This window comes from Bactrocera latifrons, unplaced genomic scaffold (genome assembly GCF_001853355.1).
Source record: "Bactrocera latifrons isolate USDA-ARS-PBARC rearing strain unplaced genomic scaffold, ASM185335v1 scaffold_922, whole genome shotgun sequence".
Taxonomy (NCBI): Eukaryota; Metazoa; Arthropoda; class Insecta; order Diptera; family Tephritidae; genus Bactrocera; species Bactrocera latifrons.
Window position 1 is genome coordinate 38,855 of NW_017537626.1, and position 12,342 is coordinate 51,196.

The following is a 12,342-nucleotide window of genomic DNA, read 5'->3' on the forward strand; positions in this document are numbered from 1 at the left end:
AAAATTGTTTACACTTATGAAGGAAACGAGCGTTGACACATTCTAAATACCTAATATGAAGGATAGTTCAACTACTGCGTCTTCTTATACAATTTCCAACATTTTTAGGCTATAATTGTATATGTAAAGTACTCCTTTCAGCGTTGGCGACCTTCAACCGCGCTTTAAAAAAATTACCCTGGTCGAGCCAATACCCTGGTTCAAAGGTGGCCACATTAGCCCTCAGTGGCATTTGGAAGATGGAATGGATAGCAACGTTATTTACCACTCTGCGGGAGCTGTAGCACATGAACATTTTCATTGGCAGCATTCATTTTTTGTTCTCGCTACAGCTATAGTTTTTACCTAACAAAACTCGGAGTAGAGTAGAGCACATACTTTTACCTAGTTATTAATTTATTTATTTAACGCCAGTCGGCACTATACATCTAATAATACATTTGCATAGCTCCACATTCCTTACAATATCAGCAGATTGATGATGACCAGCTTCGCTGGGGCTCATTGTATAGATGTCTTTGAAGTAAGATGCGAATATATTACTAATCTGAGCACCCGAATGAGCGGTTAGGTCATTCCATGTCATTGTAGCTGGGATTCCCATGTCGGTACCCCTTTTGTGCTTGACAAACCTTGAATTCTGGAGGTCTTGTCTGAAGAGACTAGATTTTCCACTTTATTAATGTATAACATGTAGCATATTGTACTTAATTTCTTGCATTCGAGTCTCAGTTGGCTAAAACATCTATAATTTGACTTAGGTTTATTTCTCCTATATCTGATATGCGCAGATTTCTTCAATTTCAGTCACGAAAGCAAGAGTTTCGTTGATTGAGAGATCCAAATTACTGTAACATAAATCCAACAGCTTATTATTTTTATTTAAGATTTGATTGAATTGTTGACACTCAATCAGAACATTGGTATCGTACAGCAGCTTCTCGCAATCAAAGCGTGATGTACTGCTGGGCAAATTGTAGTCTCCTACTATCATGATCCTTTAATCCGGAAATTTTTCTCTAAAATGTATTAATGATTCAGTATGGGCATATTATATCTCATAATTAGATTGTGGTGGTATATATACACACCCAATGATGATACAAGCATTATCACCTTTGATCCTTATGAAGATCTGCTCTAGGTTATTGTTCCCAATGGATATGAGCTCAGCTTTAATTGTTCGTTTAAAAGCAATCAGGACACCACCTCTTCTCTAGCATCCTGTCGAAGTATCCCTGTCCTTCCTAAGTGTGATATAGGAGCTATCGATCAATTCATTATTTTGAATAGATGAGTAAAGCCAGGGCTCTGTGATACATATTACGTCGTACGAACTACTTGCCGATGAGGTTAGGAACACGCTCAGTTTTGTCCTTAGACCGCGCATATTCTGGTAGAATACTTGTAGCTGCTTTAAGTTTCCTTTCCTCGACGACTTGGTAAAAGTTTGTGTTAACTATTCTAGGCGTGTGACTGTCATTCAGCAATCTAAGTTTTTCCCTCAGTGATAGCAATTGTGACTGCTGAGCCGGAGTGAGATCTGACTTGAAGGTGACTCGTGTGTTAGSATCAGGATTTTAGTATACTAGCTTGAACGAATTCACTTTGTCATGGAGCTCTTCGGAATAACAGATGATAGCCTCTATCTTTTTCTAGACGTACGTGACCGTCTACCGCCTTGGATTCGGTAATATTAAATGCGATCACATTGGCTTCCCGCTTTTTACGCTCATTGATCTCGGTAATGACCTCCTCTGGAGGAAGTGAAGAGAATGAACTTAGTTTGTCTTCTATTTCCGCAACTCTTTTATCCAAATGTGAGCACTTTTTCGACATAGCCTCGTTCAGTTTATTTATCTCACTCCTTATATCTGAGAGGTTACCCTCAATAGACTACGGGTCTATTGAGTTGCGGAAATAGAAGAGCTCTTAAATTTATCAAACTTTTATACCTACAGACAGTTTTATATATGTATCTGCATATATAAACAAGAAAAGATACTTGTGACCATAATATATATTTTGTTTAAACATATTGCAGTTCCATTTGATGAAAATGCATATATAAATATATAATTTGTTATATTTTCAGTTTGGTTGTTTTATCAAAATATTCGAAGAATTGAGGTTTTATTTCAATAATTGTTTTGTTAAAATTGTAACTTTAAAAATCTAAGTTGCCTCTGGAAATGTATAAAAATAATAATACGGGCTATAGAAAGGGAACACATATTTTCAAAAATATAAGAAGTCATCAAATAAAAATATATTTTAAATAAATATATGTTGCAGCAAGATTGTCGTTTCGAGATATCCTAGTAACGCAGCGAGTTTCGGTTTGTCAGTTTATTTACTATGTTCACTTTRTCCACTTTGCTCACTAAGTTCTAAAACACAACTGAAGAAGGAAGCTTTCTGTGCTTGCCACCGAACCACACTCGGCGACAGAGTCACCACGCTGACGGCCTGATAAAATGGTACTTTCCAAAGCGACAACATGCAGACAACCAAACGCAGCACAATCAACGGCTGATGCAATAACGAAGAAGTTAGTCTTCTAATGAAATTCCCTAAACTGTATACACATACACTCACATACGCATACCAATATCCACACATCCTGACCAATACACGACCTCGTGCAATTTTACCAAAGATGCTTTGTTACCAATTAACCAACTTATAAAGTTTATTCAATTATAACTTCTAATGTTTCATCTAAACTTATAATTTCCATTACAATTTACATTTTTTTTTTTTAAACTAGTACAAATTGTTTTCGTTGACACAGCTCATCATGTTTTTTTTGTTTTTTTTTTTTGTTTTTACATTCTTATTATCCATTCAGGTTTCACATTGTGTTATCTAATGCGCCACACGCCATGATCAAAACAATTGTTTTGCACTTGTGCTTACATTATAATTACAGATTTCATTATTATTACAAATTTCGTTTTTAGCCCTTAAGGCACCTATACTGTCTCTTCCAACAGTTTCATTCTACATGCTTTCATTACTGTCTCTTTCAAGGGTTTCTTTTTGCATGCTTCCGTTACTGTCTCTTTCAACAGTGTCTTTTTCAACTATTTCATTACTTAAATCCTTATCACAACTTTCAAACTCARCTGGTATTTGCCCAATTGGCATTTTTCTTATGTCATCATGAGCATATTTATATTTTCTATTATTTGTCAAAGACCTGAGCATATATATATTCCCCTCTAACAATTCGGTTATTTGAAACGGCCCTTTAAACTTGGGACTTAGCTTTGTTTGATGCCTCTCTTCATTTTTTAATAATACGAAATCTCCAACCCTGCATCCTACAACTTTAGCCTTGTTTCTATCAAATTGTTCCTTGTTATATGCTGCTGCAGTTGAAATATTTTGCCCTGCTCGTGCTCTCACCTCTGCCAAGTCGATCTCTTCTACTATGTCGCAGGGTGGAAGCAACYCCAACGGGCGGGCAACTTTGTCGACAAMCAATTCTAAGGGACAAGTCGCTCGACTAGCCGTACAGTTCAAAGCTAATTGAACTTCCCCTAATGCATCTTGCCAAGATCGATTGCTAGTTTCAACGGCAGTTAATAAGTTCTTTAAGGAGCTCATAATGCRTTTAACTTGTCCGTTTGCTCTACTTGCACCTGTCGCAATCAAATGCAAATTAATTTTTTGTTGTGAACAAAACTCACTAAATCTAGTGCTGGCAAAACATCTGCCCTGATCCGCTATCATGCGATCCGGTACTCCAAACAGAGAAGTAGCAGACGTGACAGCATTTATGCAATTTTCAGCATCAAWTTTAAGCGTGTGGTTAAATAAACAAATTTGGTAAAGGTGTCCACCTGAACAAYGATATACTCTTTCTGATCAGACTTGCCATTCAGCTTTCCAGTTATGTCGATGTGAATGGTGTGCCAAGGTGTATTTACTTTTGGTATTGGACGAAGACTTGCTTGAACTTTACCCGAAGAAGACTTTGACATTTTACACGTAATGCAGTTCTCGACAAACTTTCGAATATACTTGGACATGTTATCAAACCAATAATAGTCGTAGGCCTTATCTAAGGTCTTCTCCCATCCCAAATGCATGATGGACTCATGGATCTGATTTATTACGGACCATCAAATGGTCGAGGATCAATTGGTAAGGATCGAGTTCTACCATTTCGCTGAATTTTTCGATATAATATTCCTGCCCTCAACTCGTAAGTTTTAGCAATATCCTCTGCAAGAGAATTTTCTTTTACTTTATTTACAATATTAGCTATTTCAGAATCTTGATGCTGTTCAGCCAAAAGCCAGTTGTCAGATATTTCTGCCAAATTAACTCGTTTTTCTGAAATTTTGAAAGTCAACTCTGCTGAAGGCATGAGACTTTCGTTTACCTTCTTTATATTGTATGTCAAACGTAAAAGACTGTAAATACGCCCACCATCTTTGTACCCTGGGACATAGATCCTGTTTAGTTCTTGATGCTTTAAGTGAGTTACAATCAGTAAAGACAACAAAATTTCTACCTAATAAATAGTGGCGAAAATGTTTTATAGACAAAACAACAGCAAGAGTTTCCAACTCATAAGAATGATTCCCTGATTCAGCAGGAGAAGCAGCTTTACTAAAATATTCAATGACATGCGATTTGTTGTTGATTTTGTGTAACAAAATGGCACCGTATCCCCGAGAACGTGCATCGGTATGCAACTCAATAGGGTGGTTCGGATCAAAAATTACTAAGACTGGCTTTTGCGTCAGGATAGAAATAACTTTTTGWCTAATTTCTTCATGTTCCGATCTCCAAACAGAATCATTCTTCTCCGAAGTCAAAAGATATAATGGTTTCATAAAACAGGAGAATCCTTTTATAAATTGCCTGAAATAAGACGCCAATCGAATAAATTGGCGTAAAGCAGAGGCTGACTGAGGAGGTGGCAAAGTGGTTAACGCTGTAACTTTACGCGAATTCGGGCGGATTTCACCTGCACTCACTTCATATCCCAGATATTGAACTGTTGACTTGAGAAAAGAAAATTTTTTTATATTGAATGAGAATCCAGCATTCGTGAGACAATCAAGAGTGATTTGCAACCTTTCCAAAGCCTCACTTTTTGTTGCAGCAGCCACCATTACATCATCCATATAAACGATAACAAACACAAACGTATTTGCAAGATCTCCAARTGTCTGCATAACTGTGCGTTGAAATATTGAAGGTACATTCCTGAGCCCAAAAGGCATTGCCAAAAATTCATAATGCCCATCTGGAGCGACAAATGCTGTACACTCTACCGGTTCTTCATGCATGKGAATTTGATAATACCCACTTGCAACACACAAACGATGAGTGCCGTCTTTTTTATTAACCAACATTATGGAACTAGCGTAAGGTGAGTAACTTGGCGTTATAATTTTACATTGCAATAATTCATTAATCTTGTCTCGTACCAATTCTCTTTCATTTGGGCTAAGCCTATATGGTCGTCTTTGAACAGTTTTTCTTGGGTCTACTAATTTAATTTYCATTTCACCCGAAATAACTCTACTCGAAGGAATTCCCTTAATAAAAGATTTTGAKTAWTTTTCCAATAAATTTTGTAATTTATCTCTATCTTCCYCAACAAGATCAGTATTTAATTCACAAAATTTCTCATCATTTGAACAAAAGTTTACAGTTTTTGATCCAATAATTTCGAATTTTCCTGGTGATATTATAACATTAAATCCAGGGGACAGTACTTCTCGACCAATAATAATATCATTTTTCAAATATTCATTGTCTACAACATGAAACAACACTTCAATACAGTGCTGACCAATTCTTACGTTGCTAAGTATCTGTAACGTGCTACATACGCCGTCACTGCCAATACCCTTTAACATCACTACATTGTTAATTYTCTTACCAACTAATTTGATACTTATCTTTTGTTTTATTAATGAACATTCCGCTCCAGAGTCGAATGTTGTTATAAACGTCTGACCATGATGAATCATCTCTCCTTTGGGCTCAACAACATCGCATRGCTCCACTCTTTTCGTCTGGTGTGTATCCTTGACCTCATCCATTTTAAACTTACTGCAATGTGTTGAAATATGACCAAGTTCACCACACTTAAAGCAGGTTACATTCGCTYTTTGCTGGTGGCCAAATGCACTCCTTACGCTACTATTCATAACACGAGACGAAGGATGATCTTGATGTTGTCTAGCTCGACATTCCATTAACTTATGGGCTAATTTTCTACAGAAATGACATTTGATTGTTGAAAGTTTCGGACGCTTCTTTTTCTTCCTTTTGTTGAACGTGRAAGCTTTAAGTTCGGTTTGTAATTCATTTCTGGTGCGCATATTTGAAGTAAAGGTTAGGYGCTGCAATCTGTTATCAACATGAGCCATCTTCGCAAGCGTCACATAAACTGCAATTTCCTCCACGTCCATGTCGCGCCATTTTGTGGTAAGTGACGTCACCATACGACTAGCATAATTGGAGTGGCACTCGCCATCGGTCGGACAATTAGCTAACATTGACAGAAACATAGCCACTGGCGTCTCTACACTACMAAAACGCTGCAGGAAAAGTTCTTTAAATTCGTCCCAAGTTATGCCAGGATAACATATTTAGGAAAGCCACTGCGACGCACTGCCTTCCAACGATGCACTCAAGGCCATCACCAACGCGCTGCCTTTTACGGTATTTTCCGTCAAAATTATATTTGCTGTGGAACACCATGCCGACACGTCGGCGCCATCAAGGTCTGCGTTAAATTTGGRTAGCGTAATTGTTTTTTTATTTGTTGTTTCGGGTGTCGATGATTGAACAGCCTTGATAAGTTGAATCAAATTTTTGTTTTGCATCTCCATGACAACTCGCCATGGCCCATTTAATTCGTTAGGTAGCGAGCCAGATCCCACTTCTGATGTTGCAGCAAGATTGTCGTTTCGAGACATCGTAGTAACGCAGCGAGTTTCGGCTTTTCAGTTTATTTACTATGTTCACTTTGTCCACTTTGCTCACTAAGTTCTAAAACACAACTTAAGAAGGAAGCTTTCTGTGCTTGCCACCGAACCACACTCGGCGACAGCGTCACCACGCTGGCGCCACGCTAAAACGGTACTTCCCAAAGCGACAACATCAGACAACCAATCGAAGCACAATCAACGGCTGATGCAATAACGAAGAACTTAGTCTTCTAATGAAATTCCGTAAACTGTATACACATACACTCACACACGCATATTAATATCCACACACTATTAGGGTGCGCCGACATATATATTTAATATAAGCACACAAACACATAGAATACAAACGCTAATGGCAGAAACATCGAATTCCGCTTCTCCCTTCGCTACGAGCGGCAAGCGTTTTATTCTCGTTTTCATTCGAACAATGTTGCCAATACTCGAAACGCATAACAATTTTTATAATATAAAATATCAAAACTGAAATCAAACTATTAAAAATAGTTTATATATTTTTAAATAATAGCATTCGACTCTGATTTTGAGTAAGTTTAAGAAAATTTYGAACATATTGAAGAAATTTTGTATAATTACTACAGTATATCGAGATTGGCATCCCTGCATTATGAGAGGACAATCTGTTTCTACGGGGAAAACCCCAAATCGTAGGAAATTCTATGGTAAGCAAGCGGTAGAAGCGGTGTTGGCCTATCATTCACATTGCGCGCTCATAAGATTCATTTGGGTATATGTGTTTGAAGAAATAGTTCATAAACTGAAGTTATTATTGAAATTACTTTTTATAAGGAAGTTTAAAGAAATAACCAGGTTGGAAACTTTTTGATTCTAAAATTGTATCCATGTTTGGAAGCACCTACAAATCAAATTAAACAAACATAAAATAAAGAAGTAGGTTATTTCGGTACAATAATGCGTGTAGCTACAGCAAACATAACCTTTGTATGGGAGGTKGGCGTGGTTATTATCCGATTCCTTCCATTTTTGAACTGTATATGGAAATGCCTAAAAGAAACGACTCTATACAGTTTGGTTGACATAGCTATAGTAGTTTTCGAGATACGTACAAAAAAGTTAGTAGGGGGATGGGCCACGCCCACTTTTCCAAAAAAATTACGTCCAAATACGCCCCTCCCTAATGCGATCCTTTGTGCCAAATTTCATTTTAATATCTTTATTTACGGCTTAGTTATGACACTTTATAGGCACCAAGTACCAAGTTTCACCATGATATCTCAATTTTTACATGTTTTTGTTACAACTTGCACGGACGGACGGACGGACAGACAGACATCCGGATTTCAACTCTACTCGTCACCCTGATCACTTTGGTATATATAACCCTATATCTGACTCTCTTTGTTTTAGGACTTACAAACAACCGTTATGTGAACAAAACTATAATACTCTCTTTAGCAACTTTGTTGCGAGAGTATAAAAATTATTACTAAAATATAATATTTATTATACTTTGTGCTACTTGTCTTACATTTTATAAATCCATAATTTGACAGTTATTACCCACAGTCCAACTTTCCATATATGCACGCGCTCTCATTTGTAAACATGGTGTGGCAAAATACGTTGCTCTCATTTGTAAATATGGAGTGGTAAAATACGTTGCTCTCACTTCTCTCTTCATGTTTGCCCGCGATGATCCCTTCATCTAGCCCTCAAAATGTGCACTCGTTCCCGAATGGGCAAAATGCCACTGAGGGCTAATATGCCCACCCCTACCTAAGCCAACTGAAGTTCAATCGCATAGCTAACATGGATTGCACCCTTACTATCAACAGAACACTCATAAAAGTACAATATTCCAGATAATACCATATTTGGAACAACTTAATAATTTACAAACCTCTGCTTTACTGTTGTCATAAGTTGATAAAAAAAAAATCRGTACAGGATTCACCTGTATAGCGATCATCGTGTTGCGCTTCATAATGTCTTTGAATATTCTATTTCTTCATCTGAACATGTTTTATGCCAGAGCATTCCTGACATAAATGCTTTTCTTCATATTCCAGATTAAATTAATTAATTTTTAATTTGGGCACTGTTGTCACGCGCTTATAACATTTCTACACATTTAAATTACCAACCAATATTCGAATCAGCTGTTTACTAATGTGACAAAACTTGTAAATGAATACATTTGRAAGCAATCCTATTAAAGCTTTTAATGAGATCCGAATTAAAGAAAGATTTTAAAAGATAAAATTTATTGAATGAATAAAGACGCATTTGGATGTTAAATTACGTTTATTACGTTTTGTAATATCCGGATTTTTTTCCAAAAACTCAATAATTAAGAAATTTTGTGTTTTATACTTATGTTTACCCCTATATAAATAAAAATCGATTAATTCGAAATAATAAACTAACTTGATTTCTAACTTACATTTGAGATCTGTGAGCGTCTATCTTCTTGTTTTGTTTCTGATAGCGAAACCGATAAAATTGGTTTCAGTGTCATATAAAACCGATAAAAATTATGTTTGGAATATCAAATCAATAATATATGAATTCATGACTCCTACTACTTTTTTTGATTGGTTTCAGTTCTGATCCCGACAACTATCAGATTCTACAACACCCCTGATTAATACATAGATAGATTACAATATATGTGATGAATATTATTGATTTAATGCACCGCGACCTATTGTCTATTGTGCCCTCTCCTATATCACATGACCTCCCAGAGCCCCAGCAGCCTGAATAGTTCCAGGAGTTTGCCGGGTGCTAGTGAGGTGATGTGGTCCCTGCTGATGTAGACAGAATCCAGGGCCTTGAGCCTTTTCCCACAGATTGTTATGCAACCCAGGATTAGGTGTGCTGTTGTTTCCTGCTCCAGGTCGCAAAACCGGCAGTTAGCACAGGAGACCATGAACATGTTGGACAGGTGTTTCCTGAGCTTATAGTGCCCTGTGTAGATTGCGACGAGGACACAAAATTTTTCGCGGGGGAGGTGGATTAGTTCTTTAAACCTGGAGAGATTTTATCCTCCCAGGAGCAGCTTGGCGGGGCGCATGCTTGCTGCCTGCTGCCAATGCCGTTCTCTCCTCCGTGCGGAGCAGCTCCTTAAGAGTGTGGGGTCCTACCGCAATGTATGGCTCTGGTCCCAACATCTTGGATGCTGCAGCAGTGCGGGCCAGTTCGTCAGCTTTCTGATTACTTTCTACTCCTTTGTGCTCTGGTACCCACATTAGGTGCACCCGATTGCAGAAGGACAGGCGGTTTACAGATCTTAGATCTTTAAAATTTAATAAAAAAAATTATAGAAAAAAATCTTTGGATATTTTGCGTTGCTTTCTTTATGATATATTTCAATATTTGCACCAAAAGTCTCTTGTTCATTAAAATAGTAGTGCTTGACAGGAATAGATAAAAAAAAATTGTTTTTTTTTTTAATTTTAACTTCCATCAGTAAGTATATTAACATAATGTAGTAATTTTGTAATATAAATTTATTGAATCGAAGCGAAGCTGTAGCGTCTTTCAAAATAATTAAAAATGAATTCAATCTAATGGTCAGTGCTGCCATAGTTAGGCGAAGGCTAATATAAAATGGCTAATTTACATGCAAGGAGTCCGAAAAAAAAACCCTTTGGACGAAAAAGCACGTCAATGCAAGAATAAAAATTGCGAAAAACCACATGTATTGACCTGCCGAAAAGTGGAGGATTATTTTATTTACGGATGAGATCAAAATTGTTTTGTTTGGTGTTATAGGCTACAGATAGCGTGTTCGTTGTGCCCCAAAAACACAGAATAGCACATAGTACACCACAAACACAGTTAAGTATGGTGGGCTAAAGACTATGGTGTAGGCTTGTTTCTCGTATGCTGGTGATGATCCAATCTCTTTGGTCAGTAGCATTATGGAGTGTACATAACACATAGAAAGATGTAATTCTACCGTATGCTAGTTGGAAAATGTCGTTAAAATCAATATTTTAGCAGGATAATGATCCTAAACATACGAGATAACTAATTAATCAGTGGTTTGCATCTGGAAATATCAACGTGATACCATAGTCAGCACAATCTCCGGACCGAATTCCGATCGAAAACTTATGAGGCGATATCAAGGGAAGCGTAGCAACAGCAAAACCATCGAAAAGCATAGATCTTTGGCAAGTGTTAAAGGAGGCATGAGCTTAAACCTCTGTGAAGCGTTGTAGGGACCTTATTGATTCCATGCAACGCCGATGCCTAGCCCTTATAAAAAAAACTGCGGATTTACAACAAAATATTAGACCTATGGAAACATATTAAATATGAAATATTTACTGTTACTTTTATATTCTCAGTTTTATCGTCTTTTTTAGTAGCCACTACTATTTTTTTGAACAACATAATTTTTCAATTTTATTTTAATTTCATAACTGTATGTAAACTAAAAAATTTTTTTGCTAGATAAAACTGTAAATATATCATACATTAATTCATTTAGTTTTTTTATAACGTTTTGATCGAATATTGTTCTTATCATGTGTTAAATAGTCTCAGATATATAAGATAGATCTACCCCGTTTGGATTGGTGAGTATTAATCTGTGTTTGTCGTCATTGGAGCAACACCTTGCAGCAGGGTTCCTCCGTATCCTCCTGACTCGTGCTGGCATTGAGTCCAACCCGGGCCCGGAGGAATTTTTCTGCTGCGTATGTGCAAAACGGATGGAGCCATCTTAAGACCTGCTCGGGCCTTAAGACTCATAGAGAGTGGACCACGCGTTACGTGACCCCATTTTGCCTACGCTATACTCCGACGCTAGCCTCTACGGCTGTGCAATCTGCACACAGTTCGCGCGCTGCGCCGCCACTCACCTCGAGTGGCCAACAGAGGACCTCCACGGTCGCCCGGAGCTCAACTAGGCAACATAGCTCACACTCTGACTTGCACACTGAATGACGAAGCTCCACCAGAGTTGTGGGCACTTTTAGTAGCTCGCCCGATATTGCAATCGCTAGTGGTGGTCTGATAAATAGCATAACCTGGCTAACTCTCGCATCAGATCATCTGCCCATAATTATCTCGATCGAGAAACCTGCCGATTTCGTTTCTGTGGACAACCGTACCTTCGTTAACTTTAGCAAAGCTAACTGGGTCGGCTTCACAGAATTACAGAATTTACTGAGAGCACCTTCAACGCTCTACCCATTCCCACGGAAATCCGCCCCAATTTCCCAGCCGAAGCAGCCGTTTTAGCTAATGAGCGCAACACCTTACGCCATGCCATCCCGGGGATCCCCGAATAAGGGATCTCAATTTGGAGATTCGGTGTATGGTAAATCATCATAAGCGGACGAAATGGATAGAGCACCTGAAGTCCTGCAACCTCTCCACC

At 37.8% G+C, this 12,342-nt stretch overlaps 1 protein-coding gene and 1 long non-coding RNA gene across 2 annotated transcripts in view; both read right to left on the reverse strand.

Annotated features, from left to right (window-relative positions):
- LOC108977615 (eukaryotic translation initiation factor 4B) overlaps positions 1-12,342 on the reverse strand; it is a gene marked incomplete at its 3' end in the record, with an annotated part of 46,505 nt that overhangs the window by 22,979 nt on the left and 11,184 nt on the right.
- On the reverse strand, positions 456-1,961 carry LOC108977616. Its single transcript, XR_001994050.1, has 2 exons — positions 1,117-1,961; positions 456-1,019 (listed from the first exon to the last, which is right to left on the reverse strand). It is a non-coding gene; the product is annotated as an uncharacterized LOC108977616 (long non-coding RNA).